The 11,022-nt window shown below is 50.1% G+C and overlaps 2 long non-coding RNA genes across 2 annotated transcripts in view; one reads left to right on the top strand and one right to left on the bottom strand.

Annotated features, from left to right (window-relative positions):
• LOC310674016 overlaps positions 1-10,815 on the top strand; it is a 32,705-nt gene extending 21,890 nt beyond the window's left edge. Inside the window, exon 3 of the long non-coding RNA XR_014509316.1 lies at positions 10,557-10,815. This is a non-coding gene — a long non-coding RNA (uncharacterized lncRNA). The remainder of the gene's footprint in view (positions 1-10,556) is intronic.
• On the bottom strand, positions 2,863-3,998 carry LOC310674027. Its single transcript, XR_014509331.1, has 2 exons — positions 3,885-3,998; positions 2,863-3,179 (listed from the first exon to the last, which is right to left on the bottom strand). It is a non-coding gene; the product is annotated as an uncharacterized lncRNA (long non-coding RNA).
• Positions 10,816-11,022: the final 207 nt, after the last annotated feature.

An 11,022-nucleotide genomic window follows, 5' to 3' on the forward strand; every position in this document is an offset into this window, starting at 1 on the left:
CAGCCCGCAGTTTATAGTGAACTCCAGCAGTATGATGCCAGCCCTGTTAATGGTCTTGTCCTGTGAATTCCACGTAGGAAACCACTCCTCTTCTATGAATAATTGCGACTTATCGGTGAATAAGCTTATATCTGCTCCGATTCTGGCATTGAAGTCCCCCATTATAAGGATCTCTGACTTTGGAAATTCAGCCCCAGATTTATCTAGAATAAATCTTAAATCCTCCCAAAGCTGATTTGAGTGAGAGGAGGAGTAGGTAGATGGATTGTACAAGTTTACACATATGAATTCCCCAAGCGAGCTGTTAGTGATGTGCAAAGTTTGAATGTAATTACTCTCTAACCAAAAGATAGGAGAGATATTAAGCTGAAGCTCCTGCGAAACAAATGTTACCAGGCCTCCACTAGGGCGCCCATACAAGTGTGTTTTGGTCGCAGGAATCACAAAGGCGTCATAGCCCGGTAGGGATGGGGGGGGTGAAGATTCTAAGCACCAGGTCTCTTGTATACCCATAATCTGGAATTTCGCTAAAAACTCTTTCATATCCCCGTCATCCTGTTTGGACGTCCATCCTGCCACATTCCAGGATAGCACATTAAAGCAATTTGAGGAGGGACTATGTGCTAGTCAATTGCTCTGGTTGCTGGTGGGAAGGACATTGCCAGGAGTCTGAGACAGCTCCAGGCGAGGTACTACCGAAGGTATCGAAGGGGTGGTGAGTTGATTGATGTGACCAGCAGGGTCTTCAGTAAAACCTAAGTTGTCTCTTTGCACAGTGGGTTCCTTAACGTTTATATATTGGCTTGAAAAGGTTGCGGATAAATGAGGTTCTACCAAAAGAGGTTGACTGGCAAAGGACGAGGATATAGAGTCATTTGACTGGACCGCACTGAATGAAGACTCCAGGTCAGGCATAGAAGAATAGGACATTGACAGATTACCAGGATGAGGTGTGTTTGGCGCGTTACTCTTTAAGGCGGCGGACGAGGTAGTTGATTGCAGATCTATTAGTAGAGGTGAAGGGGGTCTGCGTTGCGACGGTGTATGAGGAGCTTCCGCCAGGCAGACTGCCAAATCATCCGTTATTGGAGTCCCAGTATTTGGCAGGGGTTTCTGGGGTGTTAGCCCCTTCATAACTGGTTTCCTTTGATTTAATAGGTTGCTATGTCCAGGATTTGAGGAGATTTTCTCTTGAAGTACATGTGTAAGATGCTGCTTGAGTGTATCAAGCCTGTTTATAACTTCCTGCTGTTCTACTAATGGCAACTCGCCATAGGATGAAATAAGGTCCCTCTCCTCTGAGATATCCAGATGGCTGGGCCCGCTTTGGTCATGCTTCTTTGTTGCTGGAGTAGATAAACCAGGAAGCTTGGGCTGAGAGGGAGGGTGAGGTTCCCGGGTGGACAACTTGAGTTTCAAGACTGAGTCGCGCCTGTCTGGCGGGCAGCTACCTTTTTGTACGGTGCTGCGGAAGAGAGGTTTAATCCTGGTGTCATTAAAGACTCTTGTTGGGAAGATGCCCCAGGTGGCCAGAAACGCTTTACGCCTAACCAGTATGGAGGGAATTTTTGGAGACTGGAAGGAGAGCAATACTTTTTGGAGCCGATGGTGGTAGTTTAAAAGTTTCACTGTACTGAGGTCTATTAGCGGAGGCCAAATCTGAAGGAGTTGCCTCAGATGATCTTTGACATCTCTCGAATTATTCCACCTTGGGGACCTGGGGTCCCTACTGTGTATAGTTAGACATATTTTGTTTGGTTGTAAAATCAGAGATTGAGAGTCCAATTGAGTTTTTAGGAGGTGACCACCAGTACCACTTTCATGTCTAATAAGGGAGGTATACCTCTGTCCCTTTAAATCCCTCGGAGGCAGAGAGTGGTTGAGCTGGAGCTCTAGCAAATGGGCCTCAAGCTTTTGGTGGAGATTATCCACCTGCATGGAGATCCCATTTATGCTCTTAAAGATGCAGCGCAGGGTCCTGGTTATTAATTGGAAATGATCGAGTCCCATGCCATCGCCGAGGGCCAACTCGGGCTCCCCCTTCGAGGTGGCTCTCACCTCTTTGTCATTATCGTTGGCATTATTCGTTGTCTTCGAGTTCACCCCCTCCACTTCTATATCGGCTGCGAGGTCAATTAAAGGACTAAAACGATTGTGAGTTTCAACCATGTAGCTAACTTCCTCATTATTTCTATTACAGTTAAGAAAAAAAGTATCAATCTTGGACTGTTTGGGCCTCGGGGGAGGCATTGCCTCATCCAGGTCCCTTGGCCGCTTGCCATGGCCCATAGTGGAGATTAGAAGCAATATCCACAATAATAATTGGAAGTATCCTAATACACCTTAGAGAGTATTGTAGGAAGCAGGGGAGTGGAGAGCGAAGAAGAAAGAAAAGTAAAGTTCGTTGCTTACTTACAATTCTCAGTCATTTCGGTTCAATGTCTTAAAGGTCAGACTTAGCAAGAGTTATTTTTGTGAGTATGCTTCTCTCCATTTTACCTCTACTTTTACATGTGTGGGGTGTTCTTGTTTGGTTTGTTAATATGATATGTATTTTGCAGTTTTTGAATTTTTAACTGAGCTGTGGTCCTCAGATAAAGAACAGCTTGGACTTGATATCCCACCTTTCACTCCCCTTAATGAGCCTCAAAGCAGCTAACAATCTCCTTTCCCTTCCTCCCCCACAACAAACACTCTGAGGTGAGTGGGGCTGAGAGACTTCAGAGAAGTGTGACTAGCCCAAGGTCACCCAGCAGCTGCATGTGGAGGAGCGGAGACGCGAACCCGGTCCACCAGAGTGAGGCTGAGAAAAATATCCCCTCAACCCAGCACACGTTTTCACAACATGAACCAACACAAAGGTTTCCAATGCTTGCATTTATTAAAAAGAAGAAGCTAAAGCATTTTTGCAGGCAAACCAAATCCAAGCTCCAATCCCGAGCCCACTTACTAAGGAGACAGGCCCCACTGGCCACAGTGGGGCTTACTCGTGAGTAGACAGGCAGACAGGATGGCTCCCACTTGACTCCTTCCCAGCATCGCCTTCAGTAGCATCAAGCAAAGCGGTTTCTTCCCCAGCAGAGATGGGGGTGCAGTCGAGGCAGCTGCACATCAGAGGAGAGCAGGGTGGTCTTCCTTTCACCAGAGGTCTTGCACCGGAGATCTGCAGAGTTAGTATCCTGTGAGAGAAAACACTATTAAAACGGGTGATGGTGGTGGCTCTGAAAACCCAAACCAGTGACTCCAACTGTTGTCAGAGTTCCAATTGCACACAGAGGGTCTGTTTTGCAGAGGGTTGGACTAGATGACCCCTTCAGTCCCTCCCAATGCTACATGTCTATTCTCTGATAGTAGGAGAGACCTCTGGGCATTTCTTGTATGCACTTGGGGAATTTGAGTGGGGCTTGGCTGTCATACACACTTTGTTTCTAATGTGGTTCTTTTTCCTTCTTCTTCTTTATGTGAACAGCAACCCCAGGAGAGGACACATTTGAGGAGATCATTGTGTTGCTATGCATTGAACTCTTTCCCTTCCAACTCTGCAATTCTGTGATTCAATAACCACCTTCACAGGGATGTTTCACACTGGTTGCCTTTGCTATTTGAGGAGGGTCAGCGACTGAGCCCCCACCCTCTCATGCCATGAAGAGCTGTTCTTTGAGCCAAGAGGAGTTGTGCCTGAGAGGTCAGAGAGCTTTCATGGGGGCAGCAAGGGGAGAGGAAAGGGTTGTCACCCCCCAGTTTGCACACTAATAATACTCCAACTCACAGTGGATGTAAAGATTAAGAGAGAAATGGAGTTGGGGGGGAACAGAGAGATGAGTCACATGCATGAAACATAGCTGACAAACTTTCGAGGAAAACTAAGATTTGATTTAACTCACCTCTACGGCAGCACACCAAGGGACGCATAGGACAATGAAATAGTAGCGTTAGGGGTGGCCGACACCTACGACGTTGCAGTATCCCATTCTGCTGCCGACATGTGTGACTGCAAGTATGGTGGCCTCTGGTGAAATCTGGAGGAAGAAAAAGAAGACATTGAAGGCTCTGTCTCACAGGACTGTCCTTCTACACCTTCCACAACGGCCCTTCTGGCTTGGACACCCAGAGGGCACCAGGTTGGGGAAAGCTAGTGCAGCAAGAATGCAGGGCTGGAGCAGAGAGTCAGTCCCTTCTGCTGCCTCCCTGCACCTCCAGGACAGGGTCTGAGCCAAGGTGGTTGGGAAGGCTGCGTCAGAGTCACTGGCTTCCCTGGGCGGCCACTGGCAAACTGGGAGAGAGAAGCCCCCTTGCCCAGGAAACTGGCCCGTTCTTTTGTTCACTGCAAGGCTAAGTGTGTTGAAGCACATTAGTACAGATTTGAAAGCAAGAGCTTCCATGGATCACATAAATGAGGTAATAAGAAGAGACTGGCTGGTGGATCTGGCCAAAGGGGGCCCATCAAGTCCAGCATCCTCTTCTCCCAGTGTCCACCTGAAGCCCCGTTTGGGATATTCTCCAGGAAGACAGAGGGGCAAGTTCCCACCTCTTTGGGAGTCACAGAAAGTGATGTTCAGAGGCAGGTTTAAATTGAATACAGAGAAGACCTGAGAAGCTGCTCAGAGAAGAAGCATGTGAGAAGAAGGCCATACCTGGAGCCAGCAGCATCAAGAAGAGGACGGCCACAGAGAGCAGGCAGAAGATCTTCATGGCTGTTGGTTGGTGGGAATCCTGGTGGTACCAGAAGCCAAGTGGAAGAGCAATTGCCAGGGGAAGGAGAGGTCCCCGTAAATATAGGTGGCTGGAGGACTGATGAAATCTTGTGGGATGCCAACCGTTGTTTGCAGGATGGATGTGGCAAGCTCTGAGCTTCATGTGCCAAGGACCAGCCAAAGACCACAGAATCATAGGTTCACAGAAGGGACACCAAGGATCATCAAGTCCAACCCCTGCAATGCCGGCATCAAAGCTTTAGCATCCCTGACAGGTCCCCATCCAACCTCTGCTGAAAATCTCCCTGCAAAGGAGAATCCGGCACCTTCTGAAGGGCTCCATTCCACTGCTGAACAACTCAGAAAGTGAATCTGTTGGTTTGTGTCTTGCTCTCTGCTCACAGTGGCATGACATCTTTTGATGTCCCCGGGGGGGGGGGTGTGCTCTGCAGGTGGGACCAGGGCCTGGGTGCAGGGGGTGAACAAAACACTTCCCGCTAGCCCAACTCTAGACCCCATCACTGCTAGGCAGGCATCGGGCACTGAGGGTTCGCAGGGCCGTGCTGTGCTACAGGGTGAAGCAACTGCCAGATTCAGCACAGTGAACTTGGGAATGAGCCCAGATCAGAAGGCGATATTGGGGGACAGTGGGTGGGAGTGGGGAGCAGCAACACCAAAGACATTCCCCAACTGCCTGCTAAATATCCCCCCCCCCCCCCGCAAGCCAGAAGGGCCACCAGCCAGGAGTAATGGGAGATGCAGTACACAAATATCTGACACTCCCAGCACTAGCTGCCCCTCAAGTAAAGTGCAGAGGGAACAGCAAGGAATGGTCAGCCTCCAAAATAGAGCATGAAGGAGAAGGAGAGACATCTCAAGATTCTGGATATGGATTTATGGAGGAGCTTGTGGCCTTTCCTTCACTGCAGCTGGTGTGGGATGGCCATCTGTCACGGTTGCTTTAGTTGAGTTTCCTGCATTGAAGGGGCTTGAACTGGATGACCCTCAGGGTCCCTCCTCACTCTACAATTTTATGATTTACCCATGATTGTAGGAGAGCCTAAGATGATGATCTCAGGATCCAGGTCTGTACATATGGGGAGAGGTGGCATTGGAGGTAAAGAGGTTCTGAGCCAGTCTGAGAGTTTTGCAGGAAGCAGGTTGGAAGCTAGAGGCGCAGAGATGGGCTTGCTGTGTGCTGAATCCATAGCTCTGACTGAGAAGGAGGATTTTTTTTGAGGGGTGTTAATGCTTTGAAGCCCAGCATTTTATGCTCAGGGTGTCTATATGTGTAGATAACACCAGATATCCAAACGACAGCACAGCCTCCATTGACCTTCATGCCAAGGAAACCGAACTCTGGGCAAGCACAGAAATGCGTGCATTTCCCCCCAACTCAGAGATTTGGCTGCTGCATAACAATATTTTCAAGGAACCTGAAATGTGTTTTTTGCCCCTTTTCTCCATCCCTGAATCTGTTTGCATGGAAAGGGATCTCTGTGGCATTGCTGCTCCCCACTCCCACCCTCTGTCCCCCAATATCACCTTCTGATCTGGGCTCATTCCCAGGTTCACTGGGCTGAATCTGGCAGTTGCTTCACCCAACTTTGCTGCCTGTGGGCATCCGATGGAGCAACGCTTGTCCGTTAACTTGAAGCAAGACCAAGTGGGGAAATGGGACTTAGCCCTGTGACCACAGGTTCCCCACCTTGCCTGCTGTGTTTGAACTTCAGGCTCTTGGGAAAGGATGCTGAAGACATCTCCTGGGGCCCATCTCTGTGGAGATTGCAAAAGACCAGCAACTGCCTTGTAAGTGTTACAGGCACAGCCCAGACCAACAGCTCACGACTGGCACTGATACTTCTCCCCTTTCTTCCCACGAGAACGGGGAATCCCGGCCGCGTCGTCCACCCAGCCAGCCAATCGGGTGTCTGGGGGGAGGGAGCGTGGCTGGCCCTATTTAGGGCTGGTGCGGCCAGGGCTCGCCCTCTTCTGCTGGCCAGCCATCACGTTTTCCCACCCTCTCTCCCTTTAGGTAGGCTTCTGAATTTGCTATGGACTTCGGTCTGTCGCCGCAAGGGGCATGGTAGGATTTTTTCTCAATTGGCAATGTTAGCCATTTGGTTTTTCGCCTACATCATAGCAACTCGTCACAACTCCTCGGCATTGGCGGTTAGCCATTGGTAAGGAGGGGTCAAGAGGATGTGTGTGTGTGGGGGGAAACACCATCACCTCCCCCCAAAGAGCGAAGGGTGGTCCGATAAAGGACTCCGGGGGCGTGGCCCTGTCTGAAGCCTATGGAGTTGTGGGCCTAAGGCACGCCCATGAGTGGTGACCCGGGGGAGCTCCTAGTTGACGTGCCTCAGCAGGACACCCCCTTTATGATGTTAACCCTTCCCGGTCTTCAGCAAACGGGCTGGAGCCAGATAGTTGATAGGACCAATGCCTAACCCAATGCCTCTCATTCCTGAAATCAATAAAGTTGTGGCCTAATTCGCCCATGTAACCTTAATTCTGGTGTCCTGTGTCTTTATTTCTCCCTGGTGGGGGACAAGAACTCGCCACGCAAAGAGTGTCCAGGGAAAAGAGAAGGTCAAGGCTGCTTTTCCCTTGGAAAGATGGATCTGGAGAGCATGGAAGGGCAACAGAATCATTTGGTGTTGTTGGACCGATGGGGTTGTATCCAAGGCCACAGATGCCCAGTTGTGGATGGGAATCTCAGCTCTTGTCCCCTGCAGACCCCACCCCATTGCATCCTCAAAATCTATTCCAAGGTATTAGGCAATGTGGGATAATAGCCTCCAGATCTTGGTGGTGCCTAGGGAGAGGAGAGGATGCAGAACTCAGTTGGTGAAGTTGGGGACAACCTTTTGAGTTGGAGAGGGTGGTGAGGAAGCCCAAGCAGAAATGTTTCCCTAAGATTCTCAGGTCTGATCCTGAGAAGAGCCCTGCAGCTGGGTGAGGCCAAAGGAACTTCTAGTTGGGCCCCAAGCAGGTGTGGTGTTGGGAGATTACCTGGCTCTTGGGCATGGACTGCATGAGAAGACCTCCATCAGGGCTGGACAATTTCCCCAAAAAATGTTTTGTACCTCAGCTGCATGTACTTTCTGCAACTATGCATGATTTGGAACAGAGCTGTCCTTCCAAGTGTTCTCCTTCCATTAATTCCACAAGGCAGTTCAATCAAGTAATGTGCACCAAAATGCATTAAGTGGTGTAATATGTATCCATATGGGTGAAAATAGCATGCAAAAATGGGGGGGGAGGGCTTGCTGCCGGGACTCTGGTCCCATGCTGAATGGCTGCTCAGCCAGTGTTGGTGGGGGGGGGGTCTCCTGCTAGGAGCAGCCGTGGCCAGGCAGGCTCCCCCCTCGGAGCACAGCACGACCCTCGGTGCCCCATGCCTGCCTAGCAGTGATGGGGTCTAGAGTTGGGCTAGCGGGAAGTGTTTTGTTCACCCTCTGCCTCCAGGCCCTGGTCCCACCTGCAGAGCACCCCCCCCCCCAAGGGAACTCAAAAGATGCCAGGCCACTGTGAGCAGAGAGCAAAACACAAACCAACAGATTCACTTTCTGAGTTGTTCAACGGTGGAATGGAGCCCTTCAGAAGGTGCTGGATTCTCCTTTGCCGGAGGTTGGATGGGCACCTGTCAGAGATGCTATAGCTGTGATGCCAGCATTGCAGGGGTTGGACTTGATGATCCTTGGTGTCCCTTCTGTGAACCTATGATTCTGTGGTCTTTGCCTGGTGCTTGGCACATGCCCTTCAGGGCTTGCCACATCCATCCTGCAAACAACGGTTGGCATCCCACAAGTTTTCATCAGTCCTCCATCCACCTATAAGTAGGGGGAGCTTTCCTTCCCCAGTCAATTGCACTTCCACTTGGCTTCTGGTACCTCCATGATTCCCACCAACCTCCAGCCATGAAGATCTTCTGCCTCCTCTCTGTGGCCGTCCTCTTCTTGATGCTGCTGGCTCCAGGTATGGCCTTCTTCTCACATGCTTCTTCTCTGAGCAGCTTCACAGCTCTCCGCTGTATTCAATTTAAACTTGCCTTTGAGCACCACTTGCAGTGACTCCCAAAGAGGTGGGATCTTACCCCTCTGTCCTCCTGGAGAATATCCCAAATGGGACTTCAGGTGGACCCTGGGAGTAGAGGATGCTGGACTCGATAGGCCCCCTTTGGCCAGATCCACCAGCCAGTCTCTTCTCATTACCTCATTTATATGATCCACGGAAGCTCTTGCTTTCAAATCTGCAATAATGCGCTTCAGTAAACTCAGCTTTGCGGTGGACAAAAGAATGGGCCAGTTTCCTGGGCAAGGGCGCCTCTCTCTCCCAGTTTGCCAGTGGTCACCCAGGGAAGCCAGTGACTCTGTCACAGCCTTCCCTACCACCTTGGTTCAGATCCCGTCCTGAAGGTCCAGGGAGGCAGCAGAAGGGACTGACTCTGTGCTCCAGCCCTGCATTCTTCCTGCACCAGCTTTCCCCAACCTGGTGCCCTCCGGGTGTCCAAGCCAGCAGGGCCATTGTGGAAGAAGTTGTGGAAGGTGTAGGAGATCAGTCCTGTGAGGCACAGCCTTCACAGTCCTCTTTTTCCTCCTCCAGATTTCACCAGAGGCCAACTTATTTGCTTTCAGAGATGTCAGCAGCAGAATGGGATGCTGCAAATTCCTAGGTGCCGGCCACCCCTAAGGCCACGCTTTCGTTGTGGTCTCTGGGCGTGTTGCCATTAAGGTGAGTTAAATCAAATCTTAGTTTTCCTCGAAAATTTGTCAGCAGTGTATCATGACCCCAAATGCATGAGACTCATCACTCTGTCCCCCCCCCCTCCACTTCTCTCTTAATCTTTACATCCACTGTGATTTGGAACAATATTAGTGTGCACACTGGGGGTGACAACCCTTTCTTCTCCCCTTGCTGCCCCCATGAAAGCTCTCTGACCCCTCAGCCACAACTCCCCTTAATGCCTCCATTGGCTGAAAGAACAGCTCTTCCTGGTGTGAGAGGGTGGGGGCTCAGTCGCTGACCCTCCTCAAATAGCAAAGGCAACCTGTGTGAAACATCCCTGTGAAGGTGGTTATTGAATCACAGAATTGCAGAGTTGGAAGGGAAATAATAAAAAAGTAATAATTTTATTATTTATACCCCGCCCATCTGGCTGGGTTTCCCCAGCCACTCTGGGCGGCTTCCCAAAAAATATTAAATTCCTGTAATACATCAAACATTAAAAGCTTCCCTAAACAGGGCTGCCTTCAGATGTCTTCTAGTAGTTATTCTAGTAGTTGTTGTTCTCTTTGACATCTGGTGGGAGGGCGTTCCACAGGGGGGGTGCCACCATCGAGAAGGCCCTCTGCCCGGTTCCCTGTAACTTGCCTTCTCGCAGTGAGGGAACCACCAGAAGGCCCTCAGCACTGGATGGACCTCAGTGTCGGAGAAGAACGATGGGGTTGGAGACGCTCCTTCAGATATACTGGACCGAGGCTGTGTAGGAAAGGGTTAAATGCACACCAACATGCAGCAACACAATGATCTGCTCAAATGTGGGTTGCTGTTCACATAAAGAAGAAGGAAAAAGAACCACAGTAGAAAAAAAGTGTGTATGGCAGCCAAGCCCTGCTCAACTCCCCCCAAGTGCATACAAGAAATGGCCAGAGGTGTCTCCTACTATCATAGAATAGAAATGTAGCATTGGGAGAGACTGAAGAGGTCATCTAGTCCAACCCTCTGCAAAACAGACCCTCTGTGTGCAGTTTGAACTCTGACAACAGCAGCTCTTCTGCCTCCCAGTTGGAGTCACTGGTCTGGGTTTTCAGTACCACCACCAACATCCATTTTCACCATGTTTCATCTCACAATCAGATAATTCTGCAGATCTCCGGTGCAAGACCTCTGGTGAAAGGAAGACCACCCTGCTCTCCTCTGATGTGCAGCTGCCTCGACTGCACCCCCATCTCTGCTGGGGAAGAAACTGCTTTGCTTGATGCTGCTGAAGGCGATGCTGGGAAGGAGTCAAGAGGGAGCCATCCTGTCTGCCTGTCTACTCATGGGTAAGCCCCACTGGGGCCAGTGGGCACTTACTCCTTAGTATATGGGTTCGGGATTGGAGCTTGGATTTGGTTTGCCTACAAAAATACTTTAGCTTCTTCTTTTTAATAAATGCAAGCATTGGAAACCTTTGTGTTGGTTCATGTTGTGAAAACGTTTGCTGGGTTGAGGGTATTTATTTTAGTCAGGCTCTCAGACTCTCTCTCTCTCTCCCTCTCTCCCTCTCTCTCTATGCCAGTCAGTGGTGCCATCCAGGCTTTGTGGTTCTTTTCCAAACATG

The sequence above is a fragment of the Podarcis tiliguerta genome, assembly GCF_965153285.1.
Source record: "Podarcis tiliguerta genome assembly, chromosome: 3".
NCBI lineage: Eukaryota > Metazoa > Chordata > Lepidosauria > Squamata > Lacertidae > Podarcis > Podarcis tiliguerta.